Raw genomic sequence first — 16208 nt, forward strand, 5'->3', positions numbered from 1 at the left:
AAACTTTTAATTAGGGTTAAAAAGTCAAAAAATTATAACTGGACTGTATTTCAACTGCCTAATTTTATGGTTGAAACTAAAGTCCAAATGGTGTAAATTACCTGTATAAGATCTTACAATCCATCAATACTAGATTTGCAGTTGAACTTGAGCTTTCCAACGCACACATATACACTCTTTTCAATTACAATTGCAATTATTTGTTTGAAACAAGTTGTCCCAAATTTCTTTGTAATAAGTATTACCACCTGTGAAAGCGAATGGGCTTGTATTTATTGACAGATGTACTTCCTTTCTTAATTGATCTTCTTCTGTGTTATATCTGTCTGTTCACTTGTTTGTCCATCTACTACAAAGTGAATAAAATGTTTTGCATCAGGAGTGCTTCCTAACCTTGCTCTACTCTAGTTTCTTCATACATGAAAAAGGAATAGTAAAAGTACTTATCTTTTTCAGTTTGTAAATTTTAGTGAGTTATATCTTAGAATAGTTTTTAATATGTAGGGTATTTAATAAGTGCTAGATTTTATTATTAGCATCTTAAACATCTAAAAGATGCTTCTATCCATAAGGCAATAAATATTCTGGAAGTTATGAAAGAATAAAAGGTTGATTTTCAAGCAGTGGAGAGCTAACAAGGTACTTTTAGTGCATACTACCCTGGCTCAGAAGCAGAGACATTACCTTGCCGACTAAGGTCCGTCTAGTCAAGGCTATGGTTTTTCCAGTGGTCATGTATGGATGCGATAGTTGGACTGTGAAGAAGGCTGAGCGCCGAAGAATTGATGCATTTGAACTGTGGTGTTGGAGAAGACTCTTGAGAGTCCCTTGGACTGCAAGGAGATCCAACCAGTCCATTCTGAAGGAGATCAGCCCTGGGTGTTCTTTGGAAGGAATGATGCTAAAGCTGAAACTCCAGTACTTTGGCCACCTCATGCAAAGAGCTGACTCATTGGAAAAGACTCTGATGCTGGGAGGGGTTGGGGGCAGGAGGAGAAGGGGATAACAGAGGATGAGATGGCTGGATGGCATGATCGACTTGAAGGACATGAGTCTGAGTGAACTCCGGGAGTTGGTGATGGACAGGGAGGCCTGGCGTGCTGCAATTCATGGGGTCGCAAAGAGTCGGACATGATGGAGTGACTGAACTGAACTGGACTGAGCCCTGACTCAGATGGAGACTATATGGAGACTGGTATGTTGAAAAAAGGCATAGCATCTTATGAATGTAAGTACATCTTTTAAGTTAAATTTATAAGCAATATCTCTGTAAATGTTTTCTGTGAAGACCTAGTAGGTAGTAGAAAAATGTGCATTGAAAAACTGAGCAAATTCTGCCTTGTTATTGACTTCAACTATTTGGTCTTTAGAAATTTATTTAAATATAAATGCATATATAAATTTAAGTGAAAATGTATTTACATCTATGTATACATATATGAGGAGAAGGCAATGGCACCCCACTCCAGTACTCTTGCCTGGAAAATCCCATGGATGGAGGAGTCTGGTAGGCTGCAGTCCATGGGGTCACTAAGAGTCAGACACGACTGAGCAACTTCACTTTGACTTTTCACTTTTATGCATTGGAGAAGGAAATGGCAACCCACTCCAGTGTTCTTGCCTGGAGAATCCCAGGGATGGGGGAGCCTGGTGGGCTGCCGTCTATGGGGTCGCACAGAGCCGGACATGACTGAAGTGACTTAGCAGCAGCAGCAGCAACATACATATGTGTATGGATCTTTCTTGGTAGCTCAGTGGTAAAGTATCCACCTGCAATTCAGGAAACATATGTTCAATCCCTGGGTCAGGAAGTTCCCCTAGAGAAGGCAATGGCAACCCACTCCAATATTCTTGCCTGGGAAATGCCATGGACAGAGAAGCCTGGAGGGCTATAGTGCACTGGGTCACGAAAGAGTCGGACACAACTCAGTGACTAAACAACAACAATATATATATGCTAATAATGGGCATGATTTTTTACTTTTACCTATAGGGCATTCAATATGATACAGTTTTTGCTTTCTTATATATCTTGACTTTGGGGATTGAGCTGAAAAAGATATCTTTTTCCAATGAAGAACAAATAATACTACTAGGTAATATGGAACATTTACAAAGACAGTTTGTTAGTAATACACTCAAAATGATATTTTTCAGAGGGTCTTGGGTATTAGGATGACAGATACTCATTCAGTCCTCGTGGGTCAGGTTATCCTTAGAAATAGGAAAATGTGAACAATTTTATGATAGTAAATGTGAAAGTTCATATAAAGTGGGAAATTCTTAAAAAACAGGAAAAATTAAACAACTGCACTCTTAATTAGCTTTAAAACAAAATGAAATAAAGTCCTGAATGAGCCTCTTACTCTGAAAAGGCCCAGGTCCAGAGAGTTTAACCAGTGAAGTTTTCTGTTACTGCTTTTTAACTAAATCCGCAACTGATAACTGATATTATACACAGGGGAGTGGGGTTCCAGAAAATAGGTAAACTGGCCACATACCAAACTTTCTACATGTCTTAAGAAAATATCAAAATTGAACAAGAACATAATAAGAAAAATGTGTTTTCATAGATCCAAATCACTTGAGATGAAGTCACAATATTAATAAGTAGTATCCAACATCACATTTAAAAGACATATTATGACTCTGTAGGATTTAGCCCTTAGAAAAGTTGATTTACATATGATCATTTTAATAGAATTAATAAAATCCATCACCCATTCATGATAAAACCTCTTAGCCAGGTAAAAATGGAAGAAATTATCCTTAATCTGATAACAATTTACTAAAATCATACAGTAAATTATATTTAAAGTCCTAGAAGTCTTATGATCAATATAACAATTAGGTAAGACAGGATGCCCTCCATTCATTATTGTACTGATAATTCTAGGCAATCCTACACCAAAAAAAAAAAAAAATTCTCTGACGTAAATCATATCAGTGTTACCTTAGGTCAGTTTCCCAAGGCAATAGAAATATAAGCAAAAATAAACAAATGGGACTTAACCAAACATAATATTTTGCACAGTAAAGAAAACTATAAACAAAATGAAGACAACCTATGGACTGCAAGAAAATATTTGCAAATTAAGTGCTGATAAAGGCCTAATTTCAAAAAGATACAGATAGTTCATACAATTAACCAACAAAAATCAAACAACCTAATCGAAAAATGGGCAGACGACCTAAACAGACATTTCTCCAAAGAAGACGTGCAGATGGCCAACAGGCACACGAAAAGATGCTCATCATTGTGAATTACTAGAGAAATGCAAATCAAAACTACAATGAGGTACCACCTCACAGTGGTCAGGATAGTATCATTAAAAAATCTACAAATAACAAAATACTGGAGAGGGTTTGGAGAAAAAGGAACCCTCCTACACTGTTGGTGGGAATGTAAATTGGTACAGCCACTATGGAGACAAGTATGGAGGTTCCTTAAAAAACTAAAAATAAAGCTACCATGCTGCTGCTGCTGCTGCTGCTGCTAAGTCGCTTCAGTCTTGTCCGACTCTGTGCGATCCCATAGACGGCATCCCACCAGGCCCCTCTGTCCCTGGGATTCTCCAGGCAAGAACACTGGAGTGGGTTGCCGTTTCCTTCTCCAGTGCATGAAAGTGAAAAGGGAAAATGAAATCGCTCAGTTGTGCCTGACTCTTAGTGACCTCATGGACTGCAGCCTACCAGGCTCTCCTATCCATGGGATTCTCCAGGCATGAGTACTGGAGTGGGTTGCCATTGCCTTCTCCGAAAGCTACCATATGATCCAGCAATTCCATTCTTGGGCATATATCCAGGCAAAACCAAAATTCAAAAAAATACATGCATCTCTATGATTATAACAGCACTACTTATAGTAGCCAAGACACAGAAGCAAACTAAGTAGAAACTGACAGATGAATAGACAAAGATGTGGTATTTATAGACAGTGAAATATTACCCAACCATAAAAAGAATGAAATAATGCCATTTGCAGCAACATGGATGGATCTAGAGATTAGCGTACTTAGTAAAAGAAAACAATACCATATAATATCACTGATACATGGAATCTAAAATACAACGCAAATGAACTTATCTACAAAATAGAAATAGACTCACAAACACAGAGAACAGACCTGTGGTTGCTGAGGGTGAGGGGAATAGGATCTGGATGGATTGGGAATTTGGGATTAGCAGATGCAAACTATTAAATTTAGAATGGATAAACAAGAAGGTCCTACTGTGTAGTATAGAAACTATATTCAATATCCTGTGATAAACCATAATGGAAAAGAATAGAAAAATAATGTGTTTATATATATATATATATATATATATAACTGAATCACTGCTATACAACAGGAGTGAACACAACATCATGAATCAAGAATACTTCAATAAAATAAATTTTTAAAATATTCATCATGGAATATACCTCCTTTCTTTGAATCCTTGGATTCAAAGGAGTCCAAGACACACTGTTATTTTATGTATCCCTAAGAAAGAAAAAAATGCTTCTAATTGAATGAAGACACAATCCTCTTTTATCACTTAGAATTTTTGTCTTATATATGTGGAAAGATACCTTGAGACTTGCTCTTTTTTTTTTTTTTTTTTTTAGTTGAAAGAGGAGAGTGAAAAAGTTGGCCTAAAGCTCAACATTCAGAAAACGAAGATCATGGCATCTGGTCCCATCACTTCATGGCAAATAGATGGAGAAACAGTGGAAACAGTGTCAGACTTTATTTTTGGGGGCTCCAAAATCACTGCAGATGGTGATTGCAGTCATGAAATTAAAAGACGCTTACTCCTTGGAAGGAAAGTTATGACCAACCTAGATAGCAGGTTGAAAAGCAGAGATATTACTTTTTCCAATAAAGGTCCATCTAGTTAAGGCTATGGTTTTTCCAGTGGTCATGTATGGATGTGAGAGTTGGACTATAAAGAAAGCTGAGCACCGAAGAATTGATGCTTTTGAACTGTGGTGTTGGAGGAGACTCTTGAGAGTCCCTTGGACTGCAAGGAGATCCAACCAGTCTATCCTAAAGGAAATCAGTCCTGGGTGTTCACTGGAAGAACTGATGCTGAGGCTGAAACTCCAATACTTTGGTCACCTCATGTGAAGTGTTGACTCATTAGAAAAGACTGTGATGCTGGGAGGGATTGGGGGCAGGAGGAGAAGGGGACGACAGAGGATGAGATGGTTGGATGGCATCACCAACTCGATGGATGTGAGTTTGACTGAACTCCGGGAGTTGGTGATGGACAGGGAGGCCTGGCGTGCTGCGATTCATGAGGTCTCACAGAGTTGGACACTACTTAGCAATTGAACTGACCTGATGCTCTTATGTCTTTCTGTGTATACAATAAATAACTTTTCATTTTAATGCCAAATTATAGTATAATCTTTTTTTGGGGTTCATTTTTATTTAACCCCAAATAGCTAATGAGAAAAACACTTAAAAAATATCTCCAACACTTGACTCTTCAGTCATTTTTGGTTGATGACACTTGATTATTCAGTCCTTACTTGCTTCCATATGTAGTAACACATCTGGCATAAATACCTCACCGAGAGTTTGCAGCAAGCTTTACATCTGTGTGTTTAGAGCCTAGTCAGAAAACCACGATCTACTTATTAGTTTTGAATTTAAATACTCTTCTCCCACACAGAAGCTTATTAATCTAATAATCATAAATAAGCTATTAATTACTTTTCAAGGAAGTGCCCAAATACAGCACACATATACAGCTGCATATATGCTTTTATTCTTTATTAGTCAAAATCTGAATGCTTGTAAGATGTACAGTGGAGGTGCATCATAAACCCATTTAATGTATATTATTCAATATATGAGGTCAGTGAAAAGGAAATGACAAGCAAAAAGGAAAATAACAATCAATCTGGCAATTATACCACCTATTCAATGAGTGGATGCCCTTGAGTAAACCGAGAAGAGTGTTGTCAATCTGGTGTTCCTTCAGCTACTGTCAGTTCACATTTCCCTTTTATAGGGCAAGCATCTTGCAAGGTTAAATATAATTCTAGCATTTAAAGGTACGCATTTCTTCTATAAAATAGTCCCTAAACAAACACCAACAACTTTAATTGGTCTTCAACTGAAGATACAGTTATCTCTTCCAACACTGGAGGAAAAACTGGCTGTCGTGGATGGAGATTTCTGATATGGCACCATTCTAAAGGGCTTTCAAGGTCAATCTTGATACCCCAGTCTACCTTATGTGCTGACATTAGAAGTGAACCTTTGCATATGATGCAACTCCACTGTAATGCAAATTAAAATGCCGAGATTTTTTTTAAATGCCCTAGTATGGTCAGTATAATTTCATTTCCAGTTTAGTTGCTTCTTCACATTTAGCAGTGTGTTTCTGTAATGCTCTCCTGGTGCCAGAATTTCAGAATATTATCTCTCACTGGCTGAGAAAAATCTCATGATGAAAAGATCAGTGTGTCATAGAATCTGAACAAAAAAAAATCTACCAATGCTGATCAGTCTCACAATGATTCAGGGTAAGATTTTCAATTAGCAAATGGTGTGATTGAAGTGAAGAGTAACTGTTCTGCTACACTTGGAGGTCCCAAAGATTTTCTTTAGTTTTCTTTTTTGGGATTTCTAAATTGGCAGCTACATTCTACTTCTTAAATATTTGGCCTTAACCTCAGCATCCCCCTGATTTGGTTTCTATTTTAAAAGCACCATTCCAATGGAAATGTCCCTGCTCTGAATTAAGCTGGGACTATGAATTTTACCACTAGCAAGAGAGAGCCAGCCATGAGGTTAAAGCATCTGCCTACAATGCGGGAGACCCAGGTTCGATCCCTGGGTTGGGAAGATCCCCTGGAGAAGGAAATGGTAACCCACTCCAGTATTCTTGCCTGGAGAATCCCATGGATGGAGAAGCCTGGTAGGCTATAGACCAGGTGGTGGCAAAGAGGCGCACATGACTGAGCGACTTCACTCACTTCACTTAGGTTATTTTGGTAGGTATCAATTTCCTTGACTATGACTTCAAATCCTGCTTCAGCTTCTTTTCGCCATGGAGGATTTCTAGCTGGGTTGTAGATGAGGGTAAAATATCCCATGGAGAACTCCTTCAGTAACCACATTTGGAAAATCGCTGGCTACAAGCAAGACATATGGATCCCTGAGAACAGCAGCACCGGCTGGTGGGACAGTTTGCTTTACTCTTCAGACTCTGTCTTATCAAAAGATGCACAATTCTCTGTCTTTGGTAGAGAGGGCAAGTGTTGAACATTTAGGAAGTCAAGAAATAGTTTGAGAAGTTCTTCATTTTTCAGAATGACAGCCTGTAAATAGGTTTCAAACCTTGTCATCACTGTTCCAACATTTGGGACCCAGTTCCAAACATGTTTAGAAGGAATTTCTGGGGTTTTAATACATTTCTTGTGGTGTTGGAGAAGACTCTTTAGAGTCCCTTGGACTGCAAGGAGATCCAACCAGTCCATTCTGAAGGAGATCAGCCCTGGGATTTCTTTGGAAGGAATGATGCTGAAGCTGAAACTCCAGTACTTTGGCCACCTCATGCGAAGAGTTGACTCATTGGAAAAGACTCTGATGCTGGGAGGGATTGGGGGCAGGAGGAGAAGGGGACGACAGAGGATGAGATGGCTGGATGGCATCACTGACTCGATGGACATGAGTCTGAGTGAACTCTGGGAGTTGGTGATGGACAGGGAGGCCTGGTGTGCTGCGATTCACGGGCTCGCAAAGAGTCGGACATGACTGAGCGCCTGAACTGAACTAAACTGAACTGAAGCTTTTTGTGCAGGGCATGAAATTCGCTATACCCTTTTTTAACAAAATGTTTTTTTTTTTTTTCCCATTCATTAGCACTTCTATCTTAAAAACTGTGTATCCCCACTCCAGGTCACTCTCCTCATAGGAAAAGGATGGAATGTAGACCTTTATGGTCACACCAGTTGGCCAGTGGAGGGCCCATAGTATAATCTTTTTGAAGACATTTTAAGTGGCAGTTAAACTCTACGTGTGTAGTACTGGCAGTGTAGGTAACTCAACTGAAGTGACAGGAGTGTGAATGGCATTGATCAAGTTCATCCAGACCCATGAAATGACAAGTAGGTAATAACTGCCACTTACATTGATGGTAAGACTTAGATGCATGTGGTTTCAGAGAGAGATTGAGAAATGTGGAAAAATGTTCATCATAAAAATCAATGAGCTTTCTGTTCTCTGTTTTCCAAGTATCCTTCCTGAATAGAAGAGTGCTGCCTGCAATAAGGGAGACATGGGTTCAATCCCTGAGTTGGGAAGATCCCCTGGAGAAGGGAAAGGCCACCCACTCCAGTATTCTTGCCTGGAGAATTCCATGGACTGTACAGTCCATGGGGTTGCAAAGAGTCAGACATGACTGAGTGATTTTCACTTTCACCCTATAGTAAAAACCAGTGCATAACTAATAGTCCATTTATTTTAGAAAAGCAAACTGATTTGTTTTTGATGACAATGATGGGACCAGAAGGCTTTAGCTGGCCTACTTAAAGGGCAATCCAAACACAGTGCCATTTTGGCTATAGTGCAGCCAGCAATGGCACAAAATGAAAACCAGACTGGGAACTCACAAATGAGGTTGTGAGGGTGGTAACAAGGACTACATTAGGACTTCTGTTGTGTGTACAAAGCAGTGCAGAAAGACATATCTGACTACTACGTTCAGTGCTGCTGCTGCTGCTTTCAAAGTTATTTGTAGCATATATTCCATGTACTTTTCATCCTTTTCATAAATAGTTTCTCAAAGGGTTAAGACAGTGAGTACATGCTATAGGGTAGGCACTTTTCAAGTGCTTTATGTATATTAACCTTAAAGCAATCTCATGAGATAGCACTGCTATTATCCTCATTTTCAGACAAGGAAAGGGATGTAAAGTTAAAGCAAATAGCCCATGGTCATATAATTATGATTGTCTATGGCAGAAAGTGAAGAAGAACCAAAGAACCTCTTGATGAAAGTAAAAGAGGAGAGTGAAAAAGTTGGCTTAAAGCTCAACATTCAGAGAACTAAGATCATGGCATCTGGTCCTATCACTTCATGGCAAATAGATGGGGAAACAGTGGCAGACTTTTTGCGGGGGGGGGGGGCTCCAAAATCATTGCAGATGGTGACTGCAGCCATGAAATTAAAACACACTTATTCCTTGGAAGAAAAGTTATGACCAACATAGACAGCATGTTAAAAAGCAGACATTACTTTGCCAACAAAGGTTCATCTTGTCAAAGCTATAGTTTTTCCAGTAGTCATGTATGGATGTGAGACCTGGACGATAAAGGAAGCTGAGTGCTGAAGAATTGATGTTTTTGAAGTGTGGTGTTGGAGAAGACTCTTGAGAGTCCCTTGGACTTCAAGGAGATCCAACCAGTCCATCCTAAAGGAAATCAGTCCTGAATATTCATTAGAAGGACTGATGCTGAAGTTGAAGCTCCAATACTTTGGCCACCTGATAGAAAGAACTGACTCATTTGAAAAGACCCTGACTGAAGGTGGGAGGAGAAGGGGACAACAGAGGATGAGATGGTTGGATGGCATCACTGACTCAATGGACATGAGTTTAAGCAAGCTCCAGGAGTTGGTGATGGACAGGGAGGGCTGGCATGCTGCAGTTCAGGGGGTCGTAAAGAGTCGGACACGACTGAGCGACTGAACTGAACTGATATAATTATAGGAGGCAGAACCAGGATTTGAGGGGAAGCATTCTGACTATAGAGTCCAGGCTCATAACCCTGAATATACCCCCATTAGTCTCAGCAGATTTCAGAAGAAGGAAGCTAATCTACACTACTTCTCTATAAAGAAAGGGTCTCACTGCTTCCTTCCAGGGACCCAGAAAGACTTCCTCTGCTCTCTGCCCTGTTTACTGCTCTGTTTTATGAGGAATCAGAGGAATCTCAAGAGGAATCAAGGGGAATAGAAAGATTCGAAATAACCCAGCTTTCAAAATAAACACAACTCCAATGGTCTGCATGCAAGTCAGGAAAAGCAGATGTTATCAGACTAAACAATGATAACGCTCAAGGCTAAGAAAAGACACTGCAAGGGTAGGTCATCTTCCAAAATTCACATGTGCCAGGCTCCCAAGGGGTTAACTGTTATTAACGACCAGAGCCCAGGCAGTCTGGGCTTCCCAGGTGGCACTAGTGGTGAAGAACCTGCCTGCTGATGCAGGAGACATAGAGACGAGGGTTTGATCCCAGGATCGGGAAGATCCCCTGGAGAAGGGCATGGCAACCCACTCCAATATTCTAGCCTGGAGAACTCCATGGACAGAGAAGTCTGGTGGGCTGCGGTCCATAGGACTGCAAAGACTCAGACATGACTAAAGCTACTTAGCACACACGCAGCATGCAGGCAGTTTAGGCAGATGCTGGTGGCATACTTAAGCAGTTGTGACATGATTGTGTTGTTGCTTTGAAAACATTTTAGTATAATAGGATTTAAAATTTCCCCTTTTCTTTGGATTTTTCAGTTAATATTGGCATTAAATTAAAGCATTAAGTCAACTAGCTTAGTGCAAAGCAAATTATGTCAGGTTCAGCATTGAAGGCTTCACTATGGAATATCTATTGACTCAAGCTTATTAACTTGTAAATCCTCCAGTTTTAGATTATGATCTATTGATTATCTGCTTTTATTTGCACCTTAAATGAATAAACAAAAAGAAATGATCACAGTTTAGTCATTATACCTTAAGAGAAAACGTACTTAAGCTAAGCATACTTAATTAAAAATAAAAACAACTTATATTTGTTCTGAGAGCTAGAAGTTGTGGTTCTTATTTTCACTGAGGCAAGTCAAAGATTGTTTTTAGACCCTTAGACAAAACAGAAAAAAAAAGTTTCTCACTGAGGATAGACGGTATGGTATGAGTTTGGCATCTTAAATGCATTATTAGAATTATTCTGCAATCTATTATTTTGCTTGCCCTGTTTAGCAAAAAACCAAAAATGATCTTTTTTAATGCAAGAGGAAATTCTCTGAGAAGCCCTGTGACTGATGTCTGGGGAATGAGGTAAGTTTTGAGAGCCGAGGTCCTTTAATAAAAACAAAAGCAGTTAACTTAGAAGACAGCTCTGTCACTCATACTAGAGGGGGCATTTGGCAGATTACCTACTTTTTATGAGTCTTGGTTTCTAACAGTTAATATATCTCTCATGGACTTTCGTAAGGATTAAACTGGATGACCTTCTGAAAGAGCCTGGTACATAGTCGTTGTTCAGTCACTAAGTCATGTCCAACTCTTCGTGACCCTATAAACAGCAGTGCACCAGGCTTCCCTGTCCTTCACTATCTCCTGGAGCTTGCTCAGAACTTCTTCGGTGTCCACTGAGTCAGTGATGTCATCCAACCATCTCATCCTCTGTCACTCCCTTCTTCTCTTGCCCTCAAGCTTTCCCAGCTGCTGCTGCTGCTAAGTCACTTCAGTTGTGTCTGACTCTGTGCGACCCCATAGACGGCAGCCCACCAGGCCCCCCATCCCTGGGATTCTCCAGGCAAGAACACTGGAGTGGGTTGCCATCTCCTTCTCCAGTGCAAGAAAGTGAAAAGTGAAAGTGAAGTCGCTCAGTCGTGTCTGACTCTTAGCAACCCCATGGGCCACAGCCTACCAGGCTCCTCCATCCATGGGATTTTCCAGGCAAGAGTACTGGAGTTGGTGCCATTGCCTTCCCTGACTTTCCCAGCATCAGGTTCTTTTCCATTGAGCTGTCTCTTCGAAATCAGGTGGCCAAAGTATTGCAGCTTCAGCTTCAGCATCAGTCCTTCCAATGAATATTCAGGTTTGATAGTTGATTTCCTTTAGGATTGACTGGCTTGACTTCCTTGCTGTCTAAGGGACTCTCCTCTCAAGAGTCTTATCCAGCACCACAGTTCAAAAACATCAATTTTTTAGGTGCTCAGCCTTCTTTATGGTCCAGTGACACATCCATACATGACTACTGGAAAGGTCACAGACTTGACTACATGGACCTTTTTCAGCAAAGTGATGATTATGCTTTTTAATACACTGTCTAGGTTTGTAATAGCTTTTCTTCCAAGGAACAGCATCTTTTAATTTTGTGGCTCACCATTTGGAGTGATTTGGGAGCTCAATAAAATGAAATATGACAGTTTCCAGTTTTTCCCCATTTATTCACCATGAAGTGATGGGACCGGTTGCCATGATCTTCATTTTTTGAATGCTGAGTTTTAAGTCAGCTTTTTCACTCTCTTCTTTCACCTTCAACAAGAGGTTCTTTAGTTCCTCCTCACTTTCTGCCATTAAAGTGGTATCAGCTGCATATCTGAGGTTGTTTATATTTATTTCTCCTGATAGTCTTGATTCCAGTTTATGAGTTATCCAGTCCAGCATTTCGCATAATGTACTTTTCCATATAAGTTAAATAAACAGGGTGACAATATATAGCCTTGATGTACTCCTTTCCCAATTTTGAACCAGCGTTTTTTTCCATGTCCAGTTCTAACTGTTGCTTCTTGTCCTACACACAGGTTTTTCAACGGGCAGGTAAGGTAGTGTGGTGTTCCCATATCTTTAAGAATTTTCCAAGTTTGTTGTGATCCACACACAGGCTTTAGTGTAATGAAGCAGAAGTAGATTTTTTTAAATTCCCTTGCTTTTTCGATAATCCAATCAGTGTTGGCAATTTGATCTCTGGTTTCTCTGCCTTCTCTAAATCCAGCTGGTACATCTGGAAGTTCTTGGTTCACGTACTGCTGAAGCCTAGCTTGAAAGATTTTGAGCGTAATCTTGCTAGCATGTGACATGAGTGTAATTGTACAATAATTTGAACATTTTTGGCATGGCCTTCTTTTGGGAATGGAATGAAAACTGACCTTTTCTAGTCTTGTAGCCACTGCTGAGTTTTCCAAATTTTCTGGCATATTGAGTGCAGTACTTTAACAGCATCATCTTTTAGGATCTGAAATAGCTCAATTGGAATTCTATCACCCCCACTAGCTTTGTTCATAGTGATTCTTCCTAAGGCCCACTTGACTTCACAGTCCAGGATGTCTGCCTCTAGTTGAGTGATCACACCATCGTGGTTACCTGGGTCATTAAGACCTTTTTTGTATAGTTCTGTGTATTCTTGCCACTTCTACTTAATCTCTTCTGCTTCTGTTAGGTCCTTGCCATTTCTGACCTTTTTTGTGCCGATCTTTGCATGAAGTGTTGCCTTGGTAGCTCCAGCTTTCTTAAAGAGAACTCTAGTCTTTTGCATTCTATTGTGTTCTTCTATTTCTTGCATTGTTCATGTAAGAAGGCTTTCTTATCTCTCCTTGCTGTTCTTTGGAACTCTGCATTCAGTTGGGTATGTCTTTCCCTTTCTTCTTGGTCTTGCCTTTTTTTTTTTTTCCCCCTCAGCTATTTGTAAGGCCTCCTCAGACAACCATTTTGCCTTGTTGCATTTCTTTTTTCTTGAGGATAGCCTTTGCTACCACCTCCTGTACAATGTTAGGAACCTTTGTCCATAGTCCTTCAGGAACTCTGTATACCAGATTTAATCGTTGAATCTATTCATCACCTCTACTTTATAAACATAAGGGATTTGATTTAGGTCATACCTGAATGGCCTAGTGGTTTTCCCTACATTCTTCAATTTGAGTGAGCCTGAATTTTGCAATAACGAGCTCAAGATCTGAGCCATAGTCTGATCCAGGTCTTATTTTTGCTAACTGTATAGAGCTTCTCCATTTTTGGCTACAAAGAATATAATCAATCTGATTTTGGTATTGACCATCTGGTGATGCCCATGTGTAGAGTCTTCTCTTGTGTTGTTGGAAGAGGGTGTTTGCTATGACCATTGCATTCTCTTGGCAAAACACTGTTAGTCTTTGCCCTGTTTCATTTTCTACTCCAAGGCCAAACTTGCATTCATGCCAGGTATCTCTTGACTTCTTAGTTTTGCATTCCAGTCCTCTATGAAGAAAAGTGTATCTATATATACACACACACATAGTTCTAGGAGTTCTTGTAGGTCTTCACAGAATTGTTCTTCATCTTCTTTGGCTTTAGTGGTTGGGTCATAGACTTGGATTACTGTGATGTTGAATGGTTTGTCTTGGAAACGAACTGAGATCATTCTGTCATTTTTGAGATTGCACCCAAATACTGCATTTAGGACTCTTTTGTTGACTATGAGGGCTACACCATTTCTTCTAAGGGATTCTTGCCCACAGTAGTAGATATAATGGTCATCTGAGTTACATTCACCGATTCCTGGCCATTTTAGCTCACTGATTCCTAAAATGTCAGTGTTCACTCTTGCCATCTCCTGTCTGACCACACCCAATTTACCTTGATTCATGGACCTAACATTCCAGGTTTCTAATATTGTTCTTTATAGCATTGGGCTTTACTTTCACCACTGGACACGACCACAGCTGGGTGTTGTTTCTGCTTTGGCTCAGGCTCTTCATTCTTTCTGCAGCTCTTCCTCCACTCTTCCCCAGTAGTATATTGGACACCTACTGGCCTGGGGGGCTCATCTTTCAGTGTCATATCTTTCTGCCTTTTCATACTGTTCATGGGGTTCAGTAAAAGTGCTCAGGTTCTTGCTATCAGAAGCAGCTAAGGAAATGATTTGATTCCAAAGGGCACATGTTTTTTATAATTGAAGTACACTTGATTTATTTATAAATTTGATTTTATGCTGTATTTAAAGATCTCACCAAAGAAAAATGCTGCAGTAGGTTTATGGCCTGAGAGTCAAATCCGTGTTCAAATACCAATTGAGCATCTACTTTTTCTAACATGGTGCTAAGCACTAAAGGGAGTGGAAAAGAAGTAGAAAGTATTCAAATCTTAGATTTCAGGTACTGCAACTCATTAGGAATGCAAAACTCACTTTCAAGAAAGCACTGTAAAAACACGTGAAAACTAGCACTAAAGAAGTTATTATGTGCTTAAATTAAGCAGTGAGAAAAAACTTCACAGCAAGGAAAGAGCTTTAAATAGCAACAGACAGGAAATGTTTAGGTATGTGTGATAGAAGAGTAGTCATTGTATTATCCAATGTAAGATTTCAGCAAACTAAAACAAATTTTAAATTTCTAGAATCTTAAAGAGTCAGAAGAGCATTTGCAGTTAGCTATTTGTCCATCACATCTGATGCAGAAATCCCAGAAGACTCAGGGTAGAAAGGTACAAGGAGAGGCTTCCTTGCAAACATAATGAGATGAAAGATCAATTTGTAAAAGCTTTATTTACTATAACTAAGACTCTGGAATCTGCTAATTTAGAAGAAGAATGATTCTATAACAGCTTCATTGAATTGAAGGTAGAAAATTGCTGCCTGTTACTTGGATTACCTTCTGCCAGGCTAATGTAAGATCACTGCAAGTTTATGGAAGCAAGACCACCAAGAACTCAGATTGTTCAGGAATGAGGTTGGTTGTGCTCATCAGCCAAATAATCCTAATTTGTTAGGGAGATAAGAAAGGGAAATCATAAATACAACAACTGGCCTCATGACCTATTATAGAAATAAAGTCTATAGACTGTATTGTGTGTTGTGTATATAAATATTCATTCTCTTCTTTTCACCCAATATTGTATACCTGATGTTTTCAGGTGGCTACACTTATATTTAATTTTGGGGCTATAGATTATAAAAATGGGATTAGGAAAAAAACCTGGAGAAAGATTTGGGAAATTAGTAAGAGTTCCTGGGCTTGAAGCTGGATATAGTAATAAGAGACTTTTATTTTGCAATGAATGCATTTTATTCTGGTTTAGCTGGAATGTGGGGATATTTTGGAAGATGATATGGGAAGAAATGAAGGAAGTTAGACACCCGGATGATGGACTGGCATTCAAGGTAGCCTTCGTTACCAGTACGTGAATGTTACAGACTCAAAGAGCAGATCTGTAAACTGGGAAAATGTCTACATTGCACAACTCATCTGGTGGCTGAGCCTTAAGTCCCGAAGCTATGAAGCATTTACCTGTCAAAGGGGCATCACAGGGATGTCAGTGGTTGAACCTGACCTTTCAGAATCCTAGGCTGAAGGTCAATGCACATACTAATGGGTCTTGGGAATTAAAGGAACAGGCAGGGGCCAAACCCAGACTCCTGAAGCCCAGAATCTGATTGCATATCCCTCCTCCTGAACTATTTTTTTTTCTCCCAGTTAACTGTATGGTTTTCACCTTCAAAGCCCTGCTC

At 39.6% G+C, this 16208-nt stretch overlaps 1 protein-coding gene and 1 pseudogene across 1 annotated transcript in view; both read right to left on the reverse strand.

Moving 5' to 3' along the window:
• Positions 1-16208, reverse strand: part of USH2A (usherin) — a 930103-nt gene that overhangs the window by 95414 nt on the left and 818481 nt on the right. The window lies entirely within an intron of this gene.
• Positions 7062-14796, reverse strand: LOC138090664 (sorting nexin-24-like; annotated as a pseudogene).

This window comes from Capricornis sumatraensis, chromosome 14 (assembly GCF_032405125.1).
Source record: "Capricornis sumatraensis isolate serow.1 chromosome 14, serow.2, whole genome shotgun sequence".
NCBI lineage: Eukaryota > Metazoa > Chordata > Mammalia > Artiodactyla > Bovidae > Capricornis > Capricornis sumatraensis.